At 39.7% G+C, this 16,657-nt stretch overlaps 1 pseudogene; it reads left to right on the plus strand.

The window, feature by feature from the left end:
• The first annotated feature begins 404 nt into the window (after positions 1–404).
• LOC121040048 (BBSome-interacting protein 1-like) lies at positions 405–669 on the plus strand (annotated as a pseudogene).
• Positions 670–16,657: the final 15,988 nt, after the last annotated feature.

Genomic DNA, 16,657 nt, shown 5'->3' on the forward strand with positions numbered 1-16,657 from the left:
AATCCATATTGGAGGGAGACTAAACAAAGAAAGGGAAAATGGTAAAGAGAGAATAGGGAAACAAAGCATATGAAAAACTGGAGCTGGGGCGCCTGGGTGGCTCAGTTGGTTGAGCATCCGACTTCGGCTCAGGTCATGATCTCATGGTCTGTGAGTTCAAGCCCCGCGTGGGGCTCTGTGCTGACAGCTTGGAGCCTGGAGCCTGCTTCAGATTCTGTGTGTCCCTCTCTCTGACCCTCCCCTGTTCATGCTCTGTCTCTCTCTGTCTCAAAAATAAACATTAAAAAATAAAAAACAAAACAAAACTGGAGCCACCTGGGAAGAGATGAATCTTTCCTCTTGTAAGCTTGAGTCAAGAACTGTCAGTCATCTTGGTAACACCAGGTTGGATGCCTAACGTTCCCATGAAAAAGACCAGGAGAAATTTCAGGAAAAAACTTAGCTGTATCCAGCAATTCAGATATGGCGAAGTGAAGTCAATGTTCCAGAAAATTCTTCCAAATCAAGTTGTCTGTGGAAGATATAACTGCAATGGTGCTGTGTAAACCCAAACTTTAACCCTTAAAATTTCTGAGCCTGGAAAAACTGAAGAAAATGCAGCAAGTGGCCCAAGATACAATTCACCAACAAGAAAGGGCAGAAAAGGAACAGCAGCAAATAACTCATTGAATGATAATTTAGCATTTATTTTTTTATTTTGTTTATTTACTTATTTTTAAATTTTGTCAATATTTATTTTTGAGAGAGAGAGAGAGAGAGAGAGAGTCATAGAGCATGAGCAGGGGATGGGCAGAGGGAGAGGGAGACACAGAATCCGAAGCAGGCTTCAGGCTCTGAGCTGTCAGCACAGAGCCTGATTCAGGGCTTGAACTCATGAACCATGAGATCATGACCTAAGCCAAAGTCGGAGGCTTAACTGACTAAGCCACCCAGGTGCCCTGATAATTTAGTGTTTATAGAATACCCTACCTCACTTACTATTAGCAATAGCTAGAAAATAATTTGCATGTGTATGCTAAAGATAGTAGGTGTTAATAAACTGATAGTGCTCATATAAATAATATAAAAATACTCAAGACTAATGAAAGTTGTATTGTGAATTTAGATGCTTTGGTTTGTATTGAACATAAGCAATTAAAAAACTTTGAACTATCCCCTCCCTCTCAAAAAAGCATATGAAAAACTGGTTTTTGCTCTTAAATGAGGAAGAATAGTAAAACACATTAAGGCCACATGGAAAGAGTATAGATCAGGAAGACATCCTGGTTTGGAGAGTCAGGACTCCGAATTATTAATGAATTTAGAAGGATGATTCCAGAGTTTGATTTATGCCTGTAGAGAACAGCCCAGAGTTCAGACTAAACAGCCAGAGAGAATGAAAAGCCTCAAGGTAGACACTGGGTGTGTTTTCCTGTCCAAACTCCTGTTCATTCCAAGGCAAGCAGAGAAATGGAATCATGCTACAGTTTGGTCTTATTGTCTATATTGAGGATCAATCATTATGAAGTGTATGGTGGATACAGACATGTGTCCAGAAGTGGCCTACTTACTAGTTCCATAGTCTGTCAGATGATAGGTTCTCGCTAAACGGAGGAGCTATTTGTCCTCAGGAGCAGTGACCAAGGCGGGAGAGAGAAGGAGAATATCTCCTTGGGTTTGGAGAAGACCCAAAGTCCCCTGGTCACTGAGTGTGAAGCAGCAATATGGCAAGGTCTCTTGCTGCTGATTTCCTTTCAAGCCTTAGGGTCAGTGTCAAAGATCCAGAGGCTGGTCAGAATGGAGTCACACGATTGGGCTTCACAACCTGTACCTTGCAGGTTTGGATGATCCATTTGTTGAGGCAATTGGGATCCTGAGTGAACAGGTTCACCTTTTAGGCCCTGTATGCTGTCCCATAAGAGGGGAAATCTTCTGGGGAAGTGTATGAGTCAGAAATTTTCAGAGAAGCAGAACCAATAGGACAAGCACAGCAAACAGGAATTAAGGAATTTAAGGAATTGGCTCATGCAGTTGTGGGAGCTGGAAAGTCTAAAATCTGTCGGGCGGCCGGACAGGTTGGAAATTCTGGTAGGAGTTGATGATGCAGTTTGAGCCTGAAGGTAGTGTGGGGGCAGAATTCCTTCCTCTTTGTGGGACCTCAGTCTTTTCTCTGGAGGCCTTCAGCTGATTGGATAAGGACAACTGACATTATAGAGGCCCATTTGCTTTACTCCAGGTCTACTGACTTAAATGTTAATCTAAATAATACCTTCATAGCAACATCTAGACTGATGTTTGAGCAAAAAATTGGGCACCATGGCCTAGTCAGTTTGGCATTTAAAATTAACCATCGCAGGAAAAGAGGAAGGATGCTCTCTGTCACATTCCTCCTTTTCTTTCTCTTTTCAACCAAGAACCAAGTGGGATCTGAACCCTCAGAGGTGATGGTTGTGGATCAGGGCTGCCCTGGTGGGTGTTAGTGTTCAGGACTGGACACCGGCAGCTGCAGCAAAGGAGTACGACTAGATACTAAAACAGCACAATGGGGAGCCCCCTTCCCTATGGTATGGAATCCAGGATGAAAGGGAGAGGGTCTCCTATACATACTCCCACCATAAAGAGGGGTTGAAACTAAAGCTGAGCACAGTTAGTTTCAGAAATAAACTTGGTGGGATCCTCTGAGGTCAAGATCTGGGCTTTGATTTTCGCAGTGGTGAGCCTTGCCCGGCTTGTGGCAGGCTGGAGGATGTTCATAACGCTTCTTTAAAGTGCTGTAATTAAAAGTTTTGGAAATATCCACGGGCAATGTATTAATACCACTCCAACACCTTAGCCTCCTCACTCGGCTGATATACTGAAACAGGATTCTGAGCCACAACAATGGGATCAACTGATTTTGTTGTTAAGTAGCTTCTAAGAGCATTTTGAAGTCTCAGAAATGCCACCGAGGAAAAGCTCTTCAAATCCCCTTCTCTTCTTCCCAGCTCCCCCTCTCTGTTGGCCACAGAAATAGATTAACATTTGTTACACCTCCATTGTAAGCAGTCAGGCAGGCAATCGGCATTTTATCTTTGGTATTTGATTGAAGGTAGAAGGCATTTTTCATTTATATTTTTGCCTGAAGGGAAAGGGGAAGCAGATAAAAGGAAGAAAAGGCATTGCTATGATGTACTTCTCCTGTATACGAAAGTTGTAATCTAATGTCGTACTCCATTTCTTTTCAATTCGGTGAATATTCCTTCGTTATCTGACAAAGCACTCAGGCCTGGGATGAGGTTACCTGATATGTAGGGGAATATCACAGTGTTAATAAAGTTGTGTCAAACGTCCTCTAAAATGCTTATAATTTTGTTCTCATGCTTTATTTTTGCCTTCAGTAGAATAATTTGGATTTATGTGTTTGTTATTTTAGAATCCACTTTGAAAAATAACTTGGGTTATAAGCAGACAATTAGGAAGAATTGCAATTAATTTATTCCAGTTAAAAATGTAAATGAAAATTTTTATTATTCTAATACTAAGGGCAATCAATTACAAATGCATTATGCTGAAGGATGATATTAAAATAAATAGAAGTTTGTACACAAATGACAACCTCTCCTAGAAAACTCATGTATACTAAGTACAAATGAATATTAGATATACTACAATGTTGTAATAATACCTTATATTTATTTAGCCTTACATTTTAGAAGTACACTCATGCACATTGCTCATTTAAGGTATTTTTCTGAGTTGAATGATCCTCTCAACCTCTGCATTTTCATAGATGGAGAAAACCTTCTTATGTACCCTGAGGATTAAATTTCAGATCATGGAAATGAGATGGAAGATGAAAATCAAAGAACTGACTACCAATTTTTTTATTAAAGTATTTTTCTTCTTCAGACAACTTAATGGAGGAAATCAGGAAAAAAAATTTTCCTTGAAGAATTACTGTATTTCCATTTTTTGACATTAACCAGTGGCCACGGGAGGAGTTGAGAGGACATTAATCAGATTTGCCTGAGGCACAGATTTGGAGGAGGCAGTGGTGTAAAGGGAAACCTATAAGAACATGTAGATTTCCAAGGAACTTTGCCAGTCAATGCCAAGTAAGGTTTCTAAGACAAAATGAAGAGAAACTAATAAAGATAAAGGAAGATTGTCACAGGTGCTGGGAATGACCAGAAACCTGGCGACCAAATGATTGTGTATTCTGCCTCTCCCGTTCATCTTAGATTAATATAAGAAGAATTTGTAAGAATTATTCAAGGAAGACACACACACACACAAACATAAAAATAATTTTTATTATTATAAAAGCAATCAGTATTTATTATGGAAAAATTAGAAAATATAGATTAACCAAAAGAAAGTAAAAAATTCCCAAACCAATGACTCAGAAATAATTTTATTTTTCTTTATATCTGTGTATCATGTATGGAATAAGTGAGAACAAATAAATTTTTTTAAGCTATTGGTAGAGTTTCTTTTAGGGAGATAATTCTCTTTGTTTAAGAGAATTCTGTGTTGGGGGCCACCTAGGTGGCTCAGTCGGTTGAGCGTCTGACTTTGGCTCAGGTCTTGATCTTGCGTTCCATGAGTTGGAGCCCCGCGTCAGGCTCTGTGCTGACAGCTCAGAGCCTGGAGCCTGCTTCGGATTCTGTGTCTCCCTCTTTTTCTGCCCCTCCTCCACTCATGCTCTGTCTCTCTCTGTCTCAAAAATAAATAAACAAAAAAAAAATTAAAAAAAAAAAAAAAGAAAACTCTGTTGGATTTGCCAGGTTTGAAAGAGAACACCCTAGAACATCAATGTGCTCACAATATCCACTTTTTTCCTTCTGGATCCTGTGGCGGTTTGGAAGACCACAAGACTAATTCTAATGTGTGTGTGTGTGTGTGTGTGTGTGTGTGTGTGTGTGTAAGATGTGTCCATGTGTTTTCTTTGTAGTGGTGTTGTTGGAGCCAATATGTGTGTCTCTTCCTAATTCTGTATTCAGTGACTTCATGTTGGTAGCTAGAAATTGGCCATGATGGGAATATTTTTTGATGATGTTTCGTCATTGTAATGTTCATCATGATGGTCTTCAAAATGTGATGATGTTTAGCCATATCTTTTGCATGTCCTTATTTATTTCTTGAACTTAACTTCCTGGAAGTAAAAATTAGGATAAAATGGTATGAAAAAATGTAAAGGTTTGGGTATGTTTTATTAATCTGTTCACTGGAGAGGTCAGGTCATTTTATTTGCTTAACAGCAAAGACTTATTGTGGGTATATCTAGTTTGATGAAAAAGCAATATTAGTGTTTATGTTTTATGATTTGGCAAAAGCTTATTGAAAATTCCATGTGGATTCAGCATATAGAACAGAGAGATTTGATTATTAAAATATAGTTTGGGGGCTCATAGAGGTAGACTTCTGGGTAGAGTGTACCCACAATTACCTTTTCAAAATTAATATCCTCTTATACCTATCTTGCCTTACACAATTTCCCCCTTTCATACAGTTACTTACATACTTAGGATCAGAATTTAGTGAGGATTAAGAGAGGTGAAGGAAGGGAGAGTGGAAGAAGGAAAAGAAGTATATTATGTGTTTGTGTCCATATGCTGAAACCATTTGGAATCAAAGAATAGTTTCTGAATTATATGACTCAGTTTTAAAGCATATTCTTGTTTCTCTTGGCCCTAGTAATGTCTCCTAGTGATTGGGGGCTAGGGTAAGTCCAAACTCATTGCAATGGAAAAGAACACAGAGATATCCAAAATGTGTATTCTGGGTTGTATGTAAAGGATGAGTTAGCCTGGTTCCCAACACTCTCCAAAATTCCTCCCTTTTTTCCACCTCAGTACCAGCCTTTGCCCCTACTCACTGCACACTCTATTCTCCAGCCACTCGAAGCTGTCTGCAGTTCCCCAAAACATGGTTTTTCTGTTAAGTCTTGACCTTTGCAATATGTTTTTCCTTCTGCCAAGACACTCTTTCCCCTCTCTTTTCACTGCTTGTGCATACAGTTTCAGGTTAGACATCACTTCCACCAAAGCTCTGGGTCCTTCTCTCTGAATAAGTTATGAGCTTCTCTCATATGTTTCCATCATGCTTGGGATTTACCACACACAGTCTTATGATTTCTTGGTTTCCTTATTTGTTTCCCTCACGTTAGACTGGGAGCTGCCACAGCACGAAGACTGTACTTGGTTTATCCTAGTCACTTTGCAAAGTGACATTTAGTGAACTATCAGCAAATCTAAGTGGATAAATAATTTAAAAGTAACAAATAAACAGAATTCTTGTGAGTCTGTAGGTTTGCCATATGACTTCAAATATAAGTGAGAAAACATTTATGAGGGTCTGCTTTGTGGCTGTAACTTTGCTAAGTTTCCTGGAAGATACAGAGATGAATACATCTGAGGAATTTATAATCAGTGACTCTGGTGATAATCCAGTCTCCTGAACATTTGAGCAATTGAAGTAGCAAACATTTGGAGGGTTGTTATTTTTTGTAGATTGAGAAACTAAATAAAAGACCCTGAAGTATCAAAAGTTATAACGTTGCAGGTAAAGAAGAATTTGACTGCTTAAAAATATAATTACACACGTCCAAGACACCTAACATATAGATAATTGTGGGGTTTGTCCTTGTGAAGCTATCTCCCACTTCTAAATGATCATAAAATTACAATTTAACTTTCCCAACAAAATCTGTTATCAGTTCCTGTTTCACATTAGTTTTCTGTGCATGCAAAATTCAATAGAAGCTGTCTGAAGTGTTTTCCTCATTATTAAACAGTTTTCTAAAATCCATAATTCAGCAAGACAGTAAGTAGTTACATTTATTTCTATACAATTCAGCTCTGCAAAGCCAGCTGTGAATTCGGTGGGGGCATTCTTGCAGTAGCCAGTTTTTGTTATCAGCTACACAACACGAAAGAAGATTTTATTTTCCAGCTAATGTAAGAAACTGAGTGAGTATAAAGACCTTAAGTATTTTAAGAATTTTTTTTTCAACGTTTTTTATTTATTTTTGGGACAGAGAGAGACAGAGCATGAACGGGGGAGGGGCAGAGAGAGAGGGAGACACAGAATCGGAAACAGGCTCCAGGCTCTGAGCCATCAGCCCAGAGCCTGACGCGGGGCTCGAACTCCCGGACCGCGAGATCGTGACCTGGCTGAAGTCGGACGCTTAACCGACTGCGCCACCCAGGCGCCCAAGACCTTGAGTATTTTAAAACATTGGCTTGAATTGCAGCCCCGAGATCAAAAGGTAAAGAACAGTGCAAGTCATGGAATGGATACATCAGTTACCTATTTGGAACAAAAGGATCTTGTTTTCCTTTTGCCTTAGATGAAATTACCCATTTTATTTGTTCTGAACCTAAACATTCAAATCTTAAAGTTCCTTTCCTTATCAAACTTCTTCCATCTCCTCATCTCCCAAATTTTAAGTACAATAAGGAAATAAGCCTGAACTTTAATTGCAACATTTTCAAAACATATCATTGTGAAGGTCCTTTTGTTTCAGGAAAGATGTTAGGATAAAAAGAAACTTTCTATGTCACAAGGGGGTCTTCCAATTGCAGTATCTACAGTGCGACTCCTCTAAGGACATTTAGTCCAAAATGCACGATTGTGATCTGAAGCAGAGATGAAACAAATCACAGATGCAATTTCATTTTCTGTGCTGTTTTTATGTTTTGTTTTGTTTTTTGTTTTTTGTTTTTTGTTTTTTGACATTCTTTTAATGTTAGTCCGTAAATGATTTTTGCTAGCACGGGGCAGTGAAAAACATCTTAGAAGTGATTTTTTTTTTTTTTTTGAGAATCTTTCTGCCCTCTGTGACTTTTTGATTCAGAGTGCCTTTAATTTGGCAATATGTATAGACTGTAACAATTGGAAAGGCCCAAACAAACAGCAAAATCCTCCTAGCGAATCTACTTTTTAAACTCTTTCATGATTTGGAGAAAGTTGATACAGGTCAAATCCCATTAAAGTCAACAGAGATTTGACCTGTGATGATATTTGTCAAAACAGAATTTGACATCTCTCTCTAATTAACCAATCTGGTATCACTGGAATTATTCTCTTTTGACTCAACTGATAGGAAATTAGTTCCAAATGCTTTTCAGCATGTTGGGTGTTTTTTCCTGGGCTAACCCCACTCTTCAGTAGTTTTCTTTTAATTGCCTTCAAAAATTTCATTTTCAAATTACATGGCAAATTCAGATACCACCTACATGAGACCATGAGAAATGCTCCAAGAAACAGCATCCAGTTAAGCTCATTTTCTCCGTTTCTGCTTGGCATAAGCTGAGAAACTGGTAATATGGAAGAAATGACCACTAAAACTTGACTTTTTATGACAGCCGCATCACTATTCACATTTACTTTAGGAGACACTAGGGGTTATAATGTTTCTGTACTTTAAGATCTCAAATTTAATTTTGAGAGGTGGCTAGAGGTAGTAGAGTTGTCTAGATTTACGTTTTAGTCCCAACACTAGATGTGTTCGTTTGGGCCATGTAATTGAACTCCCTGAGCCTTTGTTTCTTCGTCACCAAAATGGGTATAATAATACCCACATCACAGAGTTGTCATGAGATTAATTTTGATTACATATGGAAAGTATCCAACCCTGTAGCTGGCATCTAGTAAGTGATCAATCAATGCTAGATCCCTTCTCTACCCATTCCTGGAACCCTGGATGTTTTCTTTTTTTTTTATTTTTTTATTTTTAATTTTTTTTTCAACGTTTATTTATTTTTGGGACAGAGAGAGACAGAGCATGAACGGGGGAGGGGCAGAGAGAGAGGGAGACACAGAATCGGAAACAGGCTCCAGGCTCTGAGCCATCAGCCCAGAGCCTGACGCGGGGCTCGAACTCCCGGACCGCGAGATCGTGACCTGGCTGAAGTCGGACGCTTAACCGACTGCGCCACCCAGGCGCCCCTGAGCCCTGGATGTTTTCTAAAGTGTAGGATGAGGGTGCTGAGATGTGGATGGTTAAAGTCTTCCTGGTCCTCGAATACCTGCCTGTCATATTCTCTGAATTTCTTGATTTTATAAATTAATTTGTATTAAAAATGTTTTTTAATCTTTATTTTTGAGACAGAGAGAGAGACAGAGCACGAGCAGGGGAGGAACAGAGAGAGAGGGAGACACAGAATCTGAAGCAGACTCCAGGCTCTGAGCTGTCAGCACAGAGCCCGGTGTGGGGCTCGAACCCACAAACTGTGAGATCATGACCTGAGCCAAAGTCAGACGCTCAACTGACCCAGCCTCCCAGGTGCCCCTAGAAATTAATTTTTGAGGAGAGAGCTAAGGCCTTGTATATGGTAGTCTTCTGCTCAAATACACAGGAATGTTAAACTGTTAGCTGCCATACATAAGTGGCAACATTTGCCATATGTCCTGGTTTATTCAGCACAGTCTCATGTTTGTCCTGGTCTGATTATTAATAGCACCCCCTTTTCACAAAAGTGTCCTGATTTGCTGATAAATTATGTGATCATCCATGTTTCATGATGAAAGCTTCCCCCACCTCCCTCCCCCCCCACCCCACATTCACTGCTATATTTGCAGTGTTTAGCATAGAGCCTGGTACATGGTTGATGCTCAATGTATACTTTTTATATGAATGATGCTATATCTGTTTCTTTTTTTTTTTTTAACGTTTATTTATTTTTGAGACAGAGAGAGACAGAGCATGAATGGGGGAGGGCCAGAGAGAGAGGGAGACACAGAACTGGAAGCAGGCTCCAGGCTCTGAGCCATCAGCCCAGAGCCCGACGCGGGGCTCGAACTCACGGTCCGTGAGATCGTGACCTGAGCCGAAGTCGGACGCTCAACCGACTGAGCCACCCAGGCGCCCCTATATCTGTTTCTTAATACATAATGTGATAGTCCTGATTATAAAAGTAAGACATATTACTTAGAAAATTTGAAAAATGGAAAGAAAAAAAGTACAACATGATTGTTAGTTGTTAATATTGTGATTGTTAATATCACAAGGTAGTTTGCCTTATCACATAATTAACTACTTCTTGGAAGACAGTGGGCTGTATCAAAGATATTTGTGACAAGGAGGGGTTGGCATATTAAAAATGTCTGTAATGGTATCTGCTTGCTTAGAGCCCATTCTAAATAGGCAGGCCTAGACTGTCATGTTTTGTATTGTGGGACTCTGGAGCTGGTTGTATAAAAGGGTTGGGCTTTGATCCAAGAATAGTCAAACCAGAGGCTGGCCAACCCATGACCTGGTGCAAAAGGATAAGCATGGCTAATCATATTCTCTCTTTTGAAGTTGAACTAGAAAATACTGTTAGCAGTGAGATCTGAAGAAGAAGGAATCTATAAAGAGAAGCTGTGAGGCAAGGTAGGGTCATGAAGAGTTCTAACAGACTGAGGTTATGAAGAAGCAAAAGCTATGAGGATGCAGAATCTTTGAGGTAGAGGAAAGCTTTGCAGAGTGGAGGGAAAGAATAAACCAGTTGGTATAGACAGGAGAATGGAGCAAGGCCCTGTGAGGGACAGAGGCACCATCAGAGACAGACTGTGAAGGCTCTACAAGAAGCAGAGAAACAGAGACAAGCTCATCCTTAACCTGTCTTGGTTCTCAGAAGCTTCTCTGTATATCTTTATGATAATTCACTCTCTCTTAGGGATGCCTGAGTGAGTCTTTGTTCTTTGCAATCCAAAGAATCTGTCTGCGATGACTGGCTTGTTACAACAATGAGATATATGTTGAGTGTCAGGGGCTACACAGGATCAAGGCTTTTGGTTATATTATAAGGATGTAGGGGATCTCAGGGAACTCAACTGAGGGAATAAGATTCATACCTCTTGGGAACTGGAAAACTGGAAAACAGCTACCTTCCCCACTTCTCCTTTTTTTTTTTTTTTCTGGGATCACACGGGCTCTCACTTTTGTTACTCCCTGCATATCTTAGTTTGCCTTTCCATACCCATTTCCTTCAAAGGCTCATCATTTCTGCTCTCCCATGACTCTGGCTTGCATGTGACTTTGGATTGTTGTGGCATTGACTCTGGTCCCAATTCTCTATGACTTTAGAGATCTAGTGCCCAACACTATTTGACTAGCTGCAATCAGTAAGTATCTTTTATTTTAATTTGAGAGAGAGAGAGAGAGAGCGAATCAGATGGCTGCTGGTGATTTTGCTGTGTTTGAATCAGATGTTCCTCTGATCCCACAAGTTACGGCAAAGGTGTGTGAGGCCTACATTAGCCCCTGCTCCATCATTTGGGGATGTGGACATTAATTTTCTGATTAGCAGAAAAGAAGAAGGGCACATTGAGCAACATACAACCTACATACATCTTGTTTCTGCCCTGCCATTTAATCTGACCTTTATTCCTAGTGCAAAACTCACTGTTGGACTGCTCTGCAAATTTCAGACCCTAGCTGTCATGACTCCCAGTTTCTAGGAAGACGTCCTCATTTCTACTATTGCCTTAGCTCATCTCTTTTCTGATGCTTTTCCTGTCCGTTCTCGGAGCTGCCAGTTTGCCTTCTTTCCCCAGTTTTGCCCCTAGGTCACCCCTTGAACCCACACCTCTGGTAGGCAATCTGAGCTCTTCTTCAGAACTGACAGTGCTGTAAATGCCCACTCCGTGAGTGCGAAGAGAAGGCTGTACTCTACATAGGCTAAAATAAAGAAATAGTTGAAAAAATTACACAATCTTGAATACTGACAGATTCAGCACTACTTGCCTGAGGGCGCCAATCGTGTAAATTCTTCCCCCAGCAAGATGACAATCTCTTAGCAACTCTGAGCTTCTCTGGTTTCAGTTTAACAGCAACAGGGCAGCAGACCACAGGGGAACTCATTTCATCCCATAGAGTGTGTTCACCAAAGCCATCTCAGCTTAGCTGTCTGTCTGAATCAGCATACCCTGATGAAGGATGATTTGGCCTTCTTTCCAAAATGTCTCAGTGGGAGTGACAAGAGAGACGTGAGGACATGCAGCCTTAGGGAATTGTCCACATGGCCAGCTGAGGCTCTGGGCTACACTCTGTCCACAGAGGCCCATGTCATTTGTTGCAACTGCTCCTTCCAGGTCCAGTGTCTTGTTCATCCCTTCTCAGAGAGGGGGAACTTCATGTTCATCACCTCTGTGATGCCTTTGCCTTTGCATTCTGTGCAGTTTTCATCTGACACCACAGATTCTGTGGCTGTCACCCCCTCAAGACTGTGTGGCCAAAACAGATTATATCTGACAAGTTGAAAGCTTCATGGAGCCATTTCCATGAAGGAGGAAAAAAAAATTCAAACCAAAATTGAAGGCTTATCTTTCTCATAGTGGATGCAAGTTCTATTTTATTTAGAAAACAAAAGGAAAGCATTTGACTTGGATGAGAGGGAAAGATGTGGAGTATGTGTATGTATCTGTTTTTTTTGTGGCTCTGTCCCAGGTGGCTACACATTTGGTTTTTAGGACAAATTGCTGACTTTCATACTTACCCATTCCTCAAGTAGTATTAGAAAATAATTAGCAACAACAGGAATTCTATGATTTTTTTTTTTTTTTGCAGTTAGATCTTCTCAGTGGATGGGCCACTCCATGGGAGTAAGTCAGGCACTTTCTGAAGCTGTGTAAGTCTTTCAGGCAACTGAGGGACCATTTAGTAAATTAGTCCTTGGAATGGTACTCACAGAAGTTGTTGGCTAGGGTGAAATGTACCAAAATTGCTCCCTGGGAGCCTGAAAGAGCTAATGAATGCTTAAAGGATTCTTAGAAAATTTTCTAAGTGAAAAACAAAAAAGGTTCCCCAAATATCAATTCTACAGTATGTATTATGTAGAGGCAATAGGCAGGCAGGGTTCTGATCCTGGGGCCGTCCAGCAGCAATGGTGATCCTAACGATGGGGTTCTGAGAAGTGTTTCCTCCTACAGAGGCCAGTGAGGAATAATTGGAATCATCTGTGTAGTCAGCTAAATGAAGACCTGGTCTGCAAAAGCCAAGTTGGAGTCCTGGCAGGGTGGAATAGATACCAATGGAAGGGTTGCCTCTTTAAGAAGATAATCTCTATAAACCACTCTGGAGAACTAAGAGAAAGATTAATTTCTAGGTGGGCACAAAGGTAATTAGCAAGCTATGACAGTCATCTTTTTCAAGATGACTCCTCTGTTTATTGTAGAAATTAAGTATCTGATATTAGTATTAGATAAATTGGGCAAGACAGTATCCCCTATCTCCTTTTTAAAAATATGGAATCCTGATTTTATTAGAGATGCATCATGCTTAGCTAAAATATGCTAGATTTTCCAGCTTGCCCAGAAGGTGGGAAGGATATATGATTGAATTCTAGCCAGTGGATATAAGGAGAGGTTATTAGGTGGGTGTTCTGGTAAAGTTACATTAATAATAAGAAAAAAAAAAGGGCAATGGCTTATCTGGTATCCTCTCTTTGTTTCTTGTGTCTTTCTTTCTTCCTATCTGGAATGAGAAAATGCTGGCTGGAGTTCCAGGAGCCACTTTGTGAAGGTGAGGCAGGCTTGAGGAAGGAAGCCACAGGCCAAAGATGGCAGAATAGAGAAGGTCCATGATGGGGTCGTGGAGCCACCATACCACACCTAATTTGTTTAAGCCTTGTTTTTCAGATCTCTGCTACCCACAGTTGGACACATTTTCTAACTGATACAATATGCAAGGCTGGAATCCCACATCTTCTACTCTTAAATAGAAGTTATTCTGTTCACACAACAGGAACATCAATGGGGAATAAGATTCTAAAACCCAGCCAGCCCATCCATATGGATGGGCACCATATGGTCTTCCCTTGTTGCCAAGGCCAGTCTAACTAACAGAAACAGGAAAGAATGGCAAGTGTAAAGTCAATAATGACATCCAGAATGCCTGAAATGGAGACAACCTGAATAACCTTGAGATACTATAGAGGTATTGATTCTGACGTATTAAAAAGAAAAATGCCTTATAGTGCATACCAACAATATTTTATGGAGTCTTTAGAGCAACCACCTCACCTTTTTAAAACCATCATATTGGTCAGCTACCCTTGTTATTGTTATCTGCATTATTCATCAAATTCACTTTACAGTAGATTTCTTTGGTCAAATTATGTCCATTTTAGTCCTTAATATATGTTGGTTTTACATGTACGTACTCAGAGATGTGTGAGAGCTAAGCACATTGTTTCTCCATTTCCTACCTCCAGCATAATATCAGCCTCCTTCCTCAAAGTGTACCTCTGGTCATTTGCTCTCATATTCTGCTCCCAGAAGCCTCCACAATGCATAGTAATGGCCTTCATTTATTGGATATATGAGGCATCACACTCTGTGAACTAGGCATTGCTAACCTCATTTCACAGATGAGGGAATTAGGGTTCAGAGAACTTCTGCAACTGACTGAAGATTACACAGGTGCTAAATGTAATGGCTTAAATTAGTGGGGTAATCAGACAAAATGCAAATTACATAATGTGTTAGGTTGTGACCAGAGTTATAGAAAAATGTAGGATAAGGTGAGTAGGAATTCCAGGGGCAGGGTGGTGGGCAGATTGCAGTATTCATAGGGTGGTCAGGGTAGCCTCACTGAGAAGATACTTTGGTTTGGTGGCCAGCAGCCCTTCACAGTTCCAGAATGTCATTAACTATAGAGACGTTGTGTCATCACTTTGTCTCGTATGCCATACCTCTCACTGGCAAAGAAGATAAGTCAGCTGACATCAGTTTCTTCTCTCCAAATGGGCTAAGAGAGCTGCTGATGCTCAGCTCTTATGTTCTTTACTATCAGCATCTCAATCCTATTGACTCCTTTGACCTTTGCGGGGGGAATCCTTCTTACAAAATGTGAGCAATCTCATTCCAGCCAGATTGGTTTTCTGGGAAAACCTCTGCTTCTTGTCATTTATCTGTATTTTTTCAGTGTCATTGAAAGGTCTTCTGAGATTGGGTCCACATTGGCTGGGTCTGTACTATAGGATGGCAAAATATGATGCAGATAATGAAAACATCTACTGAACAATCTGTCCTTTTCTCTTTTCCCTCTGTTCATAAATTCTTGAAAGTGAAACAATTGTCACACTGTCAAATAGTTCTTTAAATTTGGCCTTAAGATGATAGAGAGGGGTGCCTGGGTGGCTCAGTCAGTTAAACATGCAACTCTTGATTTTGGCTCAGTCCATGGTCTCACGGTTGTGGGATCAAGCCCTGTGTCTGCTTCCACTGGGTATGGAGCCTGCTTAGGATTTTTTTTTCTCTCTCTCTCTCTCTCTCTCCTTCCCCTACTTGTGCTCTCTCTCTCTCTCTCTCTCTCTCTCAAAAAAAAAATATGATAGAGAAAGAGGAAATTTTCAGTGTCATGGTTGAATCAGCTGTGTAATGGTCATTACGGATTAATTAGTCATTTTTGGTCCAAAGGGAGTAATTTCATAATTTTGAACAGATACTGTGACTAAAGCACTAAGTGCAGACACTGTTTACAATAATAATCTAATGTAAACATCTGCAAGAGTCTGAGAACTTTTTGAAGTGCATTCCATAGAACACCAGTCCCACTTGTCCTTGGGAAAAAAAAAGTATTCATTGAAAATAAGTTTGGGAGGTGCTACGTGCTATAGTCCTCTTTTGGAGATTTTTGATGTACATTGGTCTTTTAATAGTTTTGAGAATTTTTCAATAAATAAACCTATTTTGTTTTGTTTAACTTCGTGTTTCCCAAACATATTTGATTAGGGAATCTGTTTGTCACATAACCATCAACTGAATCCTAGAGAGCTACCAATTTATAGGATGTACTCTGGGAAGAGCTGATGTGGCTGATGTTAAAGTTCTTACAAGGATGAACAGAATTGCTTACTAACAGGATTCAATGTTTATTGAATGAATGGGCTTCAGGGTGAGTTACACATTTGAACTTATTTTTAATTCCTGATCTTCATTGTGATTTTAGTGCTAAAAGCTTCTCTATATCCTTCTGAATCTGAACCTTAAGAAGTCCTCCTAGGCACATGTTAATTTAATTCTGGGTTTGGCATAAAGTCATAAAAGAGACAGGGTATCAGTGGTCACCAAATTTACAAAGCTACTTATAGCAAAACATTATTGACATTTAAACAAACCAGGGACATGGCTTCATCTAGCTTCTAATTTGTGATCCTGCTCCAATAATCATATGAAACTACTGTGGTAAAATTTACTTTCCTGAATAAAAATAAAAATAGCCTTAAACACTGACAATTTGTTCAACAATTTAGGTTTTTAAAAAATATTGTCCACAACACTAAAACATTTTTAAGACTTTAAGTGAATACTCTTAGCTTTCTAAAACCTCTCAAGATTTTTGAAGTACAAATCATAAGGGCACCTGAGGAGGCAATTGATTTTGGCAGTGTTAAATTGTCAAAATTAGTTAAACTTCACTTTTTTAGACTCTGCCTCTTAAGCATATTCTCCATCCCTAATGCAAAATGAAATTGAAATGTAAGCTTCTTTCGCTGAAATGCTCTTAGGAGACTTCTCTGGAAAATTTCTTTTCATAAATGATTATAACATCCTTTAAAGTTCTCTGTTACAATAAATAAATAAAGTTCTCTGTCACAGTGGACATTTGATTCCTCTCATTCCTTGTTGAAAATACAAAAATTAGTTTTTGTAATCTTGAGCCAAGTTTGTTTTTCAGGTGAAAATAACTTTTTCATTCTTTGTCATA

Source organism: Herpailurus yagouaroundi, unplaced genomic scaffold, assembly GCF_014898765.1.
Source record: "Herpailurus yagouaroundi ecotype Mexico unplaced genomic scaffold, PumYag 182, whole genome shotgun sequence".
NCBI classification, from domain to species: Eukaryota; Metazoa; Chordata; class Mammalia; order Carnivora; family Felidae; genus Herpailurus; species Herpailurus yagouaroundi.